Below are 7,767 nucleotides of genomic sequence, written 5' to 3'. Positions count from 1 at the left end.
CTGTCTGCCTAGTTAAACATACAAGGCAGCAGTCCTTATTTAAATGTGGTAGAAATAAATTATAGCCATTCATCAGAAACTGAAAAGAAAAGAGTCATTCTCAGGGAGGAAAAAAAAAAAAAAACGGCAAAATCTAACCTTGTCTCTCAAATTTTTCTTTGGCTTAAACTCAGAGGATTCTATTATTGCTAGCAAACAATATGAGAAAGAAAAAAGGATAAAGCAATGTAGCAAGTACATCAGCTTGGAATGACTCTCAAGTTTACTCCTCTAGGGGGAAACCCACACCTCTAGCAAATTGTTCTGGAGAAATATTTGTGCAGGTATGCATGATGTACAGTTTATATACATTTCTCTCAGGAGGAATACATCTATAATAAATTTACAAGGAAACACCTCCAGTTCAAAATATTTAGGCCTCCACGTTTATCTTTCAGGCTTAAGTAGAGAGATCCTTCATTTTATATTGCATTACTATTTCCAAATCCTTTGGAGACATTAAAAGAAACAAAGACGATTTCTAATAACTACAGCCCTTCAGTTTCTCAAAGAGTCCAGGGGTTGAGAGGTTAGAGTGGAGTTTCCTGAGTCTTGTCGAGCAATATGTAGTTGAGGCAAAGGTCATGCTCCCGGTGTTTTGTTTTAAATAATATTGACCCATTAATTCTAAACCTGCTTGTTCCTGAAATTATACAGGATTATAGTTTGCAAACTGCAGGACAATGAAGCAAATCAAGATGAATTACAGCCCTGGCCCTCCCTCCCATCCTCTGACATCTAAACAGGGAATGAGTTCGGTGTGAGTGTTTAAATGAACTTTAAGCACCCGATCCTTCTTTATCGGCGATTTCCATCTTTAAAAAAATGTGAAATTTGATTTCATAACAAATAGAAGCAAATACCACTTAGTCCCAAAGAATTCATCGTCGTGGCGCTAGTAGGATCTTTGTGGGGTCGCGGGGGAGGCAAATGCTGAGATCTTTTGTTATTCTTATCAACCCAGCGCGCACTCAGAGTAGGCGAGGACAAACACCACGCTGAGGAACTTAGAGCAAAAAGTAGCCGCCGATTTTCTGGAGCCGAGAATATCATTGTTTTCGCGCCTTAGTTGCTTTCGTCTGAATGAAACTTTACCTAGAAGCTTTTGGAGCTCAGACAGTGAGTCTTTGTTCTGCAAGAAACTGCTGCTGCCACTTAAAGAGATCGCAGATAATGTCCCCGATTTGAAATCAGTGCTCAAACGCACATTCACTTTCTTGCCTTCTTTCTTTTTAAAGCTCTGCCTCTGCCTCCGACTTGCGGAGGGATCACACAGCCGTGGGGGGCAGATAAAAGCCCTTTGGACGAGGGTCACCTCCGTCCTTGTTGTTCACTTGAGAGCAGTGGAGAGGAAAACGGTCCCCACGGGCGGACTTTGGCTTCTGGAGCCGCAAGGCCCGTCTGTCCCGGCCTCTCCACGCCTCCGCCTGGTAGGGGGCGGGGAGGGGCACCAGCGGGAAGGGAGGGAAGGAGCTAGAAGAGAGGATTTGGGGATGGGGGCTGGAAGCGCTATCGAGACCTGCCAGGAGGATTTGCGTCTCCTGCAGGTTGGTGAGTGATTTGGGAGCTCTGGGTAAAGGAGGTAGATCTCGGCCTAGTTTGGTTGCTGAAATAGAACAACACGAGGAAATCAACCAATCTGCAGGAAACAAAAAATGGAAGTCGTGGTTTAGGAAGAGTTGTCACTTCCCGACTTGAGTGGTGCAGGCTGGGGGCGGAGACTTGGGGCCTAAGAAAGGCCATTTCTCTCACCTCGGCTCCTTTCCCTTGGACTTCCAAAAGGAATAATTTTATTCTCTCCCCCGCTCTGCCCCCACTCCCATGCCCAGTAGCCCGCAGGCCGCCTGCCCCTTTCTGCACCCCCATTTCCCTTCCAGCGAAAGAAACCTAGCTCCCAGAGCCGGTGCAGTCAGTCCCCTCGCCCCTCCCGCTCCTGCGCGGGTCCCCCTCCAGCCGTCGCTACATCCACCACCTCGGTTCCACTCAATCGATTTTTGCTGCATGTCAACATTTATTACCGGTGAGTGTGAGGGTATTTTTTCTCCTTCTCTAGGTCTCTTAATGATTTCTGAGCTAGTTGTGTATTAAAGTGCTTAAAGAAACCTTTAACGTAATCTATAGCATGAGCGCAAACCTCCCCCGCTTGAGTTCAAAAATGGCGAGCTCGAGGTTGGGCCGGGAGGAGCCCAGGCCTCACTTGCCTCAGCCCTTCGCCGCCCCGCTCCTTGAGCTCCCAGAGGTTCGCCAGACCTTGGGCAGGAACCCGGCGCAGGCGATCCGCCGTCTAGGGGCTTTGTCCCCGCCACCCCCACCTGTCACTAGCAGGCACCTTTTCGTCTCTCAGTATATTTGGCCTATCTTCGGGTTTTGTTTTATTTAAAAAAAAAAAAAAAAAAAAAAAAGTAAACTTCTTAAAAAATTCCTAAGGCCCAAAATTCCTCATTCCGCTAATACCGATTTCAGATTGGTGGAGACCTGGGAAAAGGTGTATAGAGCCCATGATTGTCTAAACTTCCTCCCAGTTCCTAAATCTGAGTTTCAATGCTTACGACTTGCTTATAATTTTAATGTTTAAAAATATACGCAAGAGCCTGGGCAGAATAAGCAGTTTGGTTAGAAGGCAAATCCTCTTCGCCTCCTTCCCCGGCTTTTTCTCTCACCCCCACCCCCTTTCTATTAAATGCTGAAGCCCAGGGGTGTAGAGGTGGTGGTTAGGAATGTAACAAAAAAATTAATGGAAAAAATAAACAGCGTCTTAAAAGTCCTAATATTCCTCGAAAGCCTTATAAATTAACCCTATGAAGAGCGGTGAGCCTTAAGGCGAATCTATAAAAATCCAGCCCGACCTCGAAGGAGGACGACCCTTCCCCCATCCCTGTCGCTAATGTGACCAAACAAAGGTCTGTCCTGCAATCCACATCCTAATCCACGGGCGCCCCCGCCGCCGTCGCCGGGGCTCCCCAGCCTCCAGCCGCCCACAGTCGACGGAGCTACCCTGGGAGTCCCTGGCTCCGCGATTTAACTTTTTTAGAGAGGGGGAAAAAGGAGGGGTTGTAATTAGATCAGAGGCCTTTATGAATATAGACTCCCTATTGATTGATTTATAAACCCCCTGACGAACTGCAGTTAATCTAAATACACCGGGAAGCAAGAAACGTGGCTGACCGAAGGAGAAGTCTGGAAGTAAACAAGAGGAATTTCTAGTAGCAGATTTCCAGGATGTTTTTTTTTAGTAGCTTTTCTTCCCCAGCCTCCCAAACAATTGCATTAACTGAACTTGAGGAAATGGTAATTTGAGGGTTTTTTGTTTGTTTTTGTTGTTGTTGTTGTTTTAAGGGTGTTAAATAGAACCACCATTGTAAACACGTAACTGATTTACCTTTTCAGGTTCTAGCAGACGAAACCAGGGAAATTTTAATCTTAAAAATTTATCACCCTTGGCCCCTCCCACCCTTCCCTGACCCCTCCCCAAAGGGAGGACTTCTCATTGTTGACTTTCTATCTGAAAAGATAGAAACTAGAATTTACTGTGTTTGGGATGCATAACTTCATTCACTTCTGTGCTGAGTATTTTATGCATTTTTAAAATGTAAATGTTGATTTTAGATTTTGTTTGAAGATTAGAGAAATCCTGCAAGAAATGAAATATCCCATTGAAGATATATTTAACTCTACTTAATTACCTTTAAAAGTCATTTCTACTCCTTTTGTAGCAATTCATTGCTAACAGTTCAGTGGTAGTTGCGGAAAACAGGAGCTATTTGAAGCTTAAGTTACTCTGCAGAAGAATGGCTAATAGAGCCATCTAAATTCCTTACAATTAAAAAAAAAATCAAGAACATGTAATGACTACATGGTAAAATTGTTTACTTTTGGGTGGTAGTGAGGGGTGCTTTTTAAATTTCCTTCCTTCAGAAGGACTAACAGGAGTGCAGACTCACAGGACTCTCCCTGGGCAGGGTGTGTGTCTGCACCCTGGGACTTTGATGGATCTTTCCAGACCTAGTTCTTCTAGGCTTCCGGCAAAAAAACGTTTAAAGTTTTTGCCTTCCCTCTTGCTCTCTTTCTTTCTCGGCCATCCCCTCTCTCTCCTGTTTTCTTTGTCCACAGCCAAGGTTTGGTTTTGTTTTCTCCCCCATCATGCAACTGAGGAAATGGCCCGCTGATGCTGGGGCTGATGTACCCACACTAAGGCATGGGGTGGATTCTCCACAGCCCAGAGACTCCCTCTGCCAATGCTTCCTCTCTCCAGATACAGCAAAGCCTCTCTGCCTCTGCCGACAGTTTGCAGCAGTGCGGGATCCCCTCGCCCACAGTCCTGGGAAGGAACCTTTATCCTCGTCGCTCCAGAAAGATGAGACCTAGAACCATCACTGCTATCCCCGAAAAAGCAGTGGACAGCTTATTGAATGTGACCTGGGACTCAGACCAGTAGCAGCCCAATTCTTGGGCACGTTTCCCCGCTCTGACTGTGTCAGTTTCAGCCTTCGAAACTGCTTCTGCTTCCCTGGGCAGGTATCAAGGGGAGTGTGCGTGGGGAGCGGCTTGCTGCGCCCAGTGGAACTTTCTGCGCCCAATGGCATCTTTCTCTGTCTTCCGGGATCGACTTCGGGGCCTTCTCGGCGTCGCTTTATTTGGTGCCTGCATTTGGTTGGCCCCGAGTCTCCCCGACAGCTTCATCCCGCTGCGTTGGGGCTAGCGGGATGGGGATGGGACGTTGAAGGGAAAGAGGGGACATCATAGTGGTCAGCGGTGGAGACCCTGCACGCCATCCCCAGCACTAAGAAATGGGATTTGCCTATCGGAGCCTAAGGCTGCAGGCTACAGATCACTTTGTTAGAAAATAAAATACGATCAAGCAAAGTAAAGTAAAATAGAACCCTTCTTCTGTGGGCGCTGGGCCTCGGGCGATGTTCATTCACAGGACACTCCTGACCTCAGCTTCTCCAGATACCTCTTGAAATCTGTGAAGTCGAGGGAGGTGTTCTTATCTGATGAGACAATGTCTTGTTTATCTGTTTCTCTGACACAAGAGAAAAAAAAAAAAAAAAAAAAAAAAAAAAAAAAAATTAAAAAAAAAAAAAAAAAAAAAAAAAAAAATACATGTATTAAAAAAAAATAAAAAAAAAAAAAAAAAAAAAAAAAAAGAAGGAGAAGAAGAGGAACCTCTTGCAAATGCTGGGCTGCAGCTCTGGGCTACAGCTTCCCAGCGCGAAACTCCTCATCCCGGAGCCTCCTTTCCCTGCATGGCTTGGCCAGCTTGTCATCCGCTATGCGCCAGGAGATGGATGTTTGGACAGGTGACCAGGAGCTTTTGGACCCATGATTTCCGTGGGGAGCACGCGGCCCTGCTCTTAGAATGACCCGAGATGCAGCCGCTCCACCAGAACTTGCCCCCAGGTGCGGCTTTTCTTAGGACCTCATTGGCCGTCTACGCCGTGGTTCGGTTACAGCCTCGTCCTACCGCTTTCCACTGACTATAACAGCTGCTTTATCTTAATGTTCTTTCTTTTTTTTTTTTTTTTTTTTTTTTTTTTTTTTTTTTTTTTTTTTTTTTTTTTTTTTTTTTTTTTTTGTTTTCAAACATTTTTTTTTTTTTTGCTGATGATATGGTGGAAGGGCGCTGGTAAGACATGCTGCCTGCCTCCCTTTACTTGACGGTATTTTCAGAGGCACTCAGAGAAGCGGGAACCCGGAGGGCCGCCCACGCACCTCCGGGTCACCCTCTCGGCCCGGGCTCTCGAAGTTTTCATGTCCCCCTGGACAACAAAACCGGAATCTAATCTGCAGCTGCCACCACGCCCCCACTTCCCGCGCGCGCCCGTAGCCGGAAGCCCCAGGCAGGGCATCGCAGCCCCCACCCGCGAGCTGCACCGACTGCCCTCGGGGTCCCGCTGGGGAGAAGCGCTGTCCTTCGCGCCAGCGCTCCGGATGCCCCCCCAAGCGCAGCTCGCAGCCTGGCTGGCCGCCCCGTGGGCGGTCTGGGCTTAGCTCTGGCGCGGCCTTGCCACTGCTCCTCCAAAGATCGCGCGCCAGGCTGGGCCACAGCTGTGACCATTTCTCTGCTCTCTTCTAGTCCACCCAGGGAGTCCAGGGCCGGAGGAGCCCCCAGCCACATCCCCTTCTCACCCTTTCTCGGGCCTCTGAGCCTTCACTCCCGGGCAGCCACATACTTTGAATGGGTCATGCCTCCCTGCCTCCTTGGAGCTGCCTCTTGAAGACCGGGGTTGAACATTAACCAGCTGTGGCTATAGACTGGGGTAAAACGTTACGTATAAAAATGAATCATCTATCCAGTCCTTGGAGAGAGGACCTATAGAGAGCTCTGAACCTAGAGCAGCCCCAGCCTTGTCCCTGGCCCAATGTACCGACTCTTCTGGCGGCCACTTTCCAAGGACAGCTCAGCAGCAGGCAGCGGAGGACACAAGGGGGGCTGGAGGGATGAGGGTGACCGAACCAACCGTTCTCCTTGCGGAGCTTGAGGTTCAGGTCTTCTAACCCAAGAGAATTTCCTTTTCTCTCACACTTGAGAATGGTCTCCAACAACTTTTCACCTCTTATAAAGGGGGAAAGCTGGAGTCTAGGAGGAGCGGCTGCCCACAGGGGCGAGAACTATCGTGCTGCTGCCATCCCTGGCCTGGGGTGGAATCCCGAGAGGCAGGGCTTAGTGGGTTGGGAGTGGCAGCAAAAGCCCCGAAACCAGGGCCTGAGTAGGGAGGGGAGGCGCGCTGTGGGCGGTGCAACCGGCGCCCGACCTGGCCCTCAGCCTGAGACCACGCAGAAGTCCTGGCTTGTGGTAGCGCTGAAATCCTAGGCTCCCATCCGATCCCACCCGCAACTGGTCTGGACCCTGCCTCTTTCCGACTCTGATCTATTTGTTTTTTCTTTAAACGTAAGTAATGGAAAGTAAAATACCTGGCACTGACTTATGTGCTAGGCCCACGTGCCCAAATATACAGAATTTACCAAAAGATAACAGAGCTGAAGGAAGAATTCAAGACAGTGCACATCCTAAGTTCCTGTGCCCTCACCTGGGAACGTTACTGACTGAGGCACTGAGCGAATTCCTGAATAGGAAGATGATTCTGTTTCTGTATCTCTGTCTCTCTCCCTCTGTCTAACCTCTGCTCCCCCTCCCCCACTGAAGAAAAGAGATAAGTTGAGTGCAGGCAAAAGGGAGATGTCATGTTATTAGGGCTTTCAGGAATTGCCAACCAACCTGCAAATTCTTGTACCTCTTAAGGAGACTTTTTTTCTTATGCAAAAATAGTTTTATTTAAAATGCATGCCTGACTCATTATAACCTTGTTATTATTATTTTAAATATTATTTTTCTAACAGATGGCACTGTCTGCCTCAACCTGGACCCTAACTCTGACCTGTTTATTGAAACAGAAGTTTTGCTGAGAGCATTCACTGAAATCTCTGTACTTATGGGTATGAGAAAGTGGCAGTGGTGGTGTGCATGTCTGCTGAGAACTCTGCATCATTGCGTTACTCTCAAGGTCACATCCTAGCTTCTTCAAAGTTAGAAAGGAAAAGAACACACTGTGAACACACTGCTTCTGCTTCAGTGTGTTCACAGCCTGTATAGCGATCCTGAGAATTTCTGGCAGGGGATTGAGGGTGGCAGCAAAGACAGGGAGTAAACAAGACTTTCCAGAGTGTCAGCAGGCATCAACAATGTGGCAAGTGCTGTGTATGCGTATTAATTGGACATCACTAATC

Source organism: Cebus imitator, unplaced genomic scaffold (assembly GCF_001604975.1).
Source record: "Cebus imitator isolate Cc_AM_T3 unplaced genomic scaffold, Cebus_imitator-1.0 Scaffold17, whole genome shotgun sequence".
NCBI classification, from domain to species: domain Eukaryota; kingdom Metazoa; phylum Chordata; class Mammalia; order Primates; family Cebidae; genus Cebus; species Cebus imitator.
Note: the sequence above shows the minus strand (reverse complement) of the source record.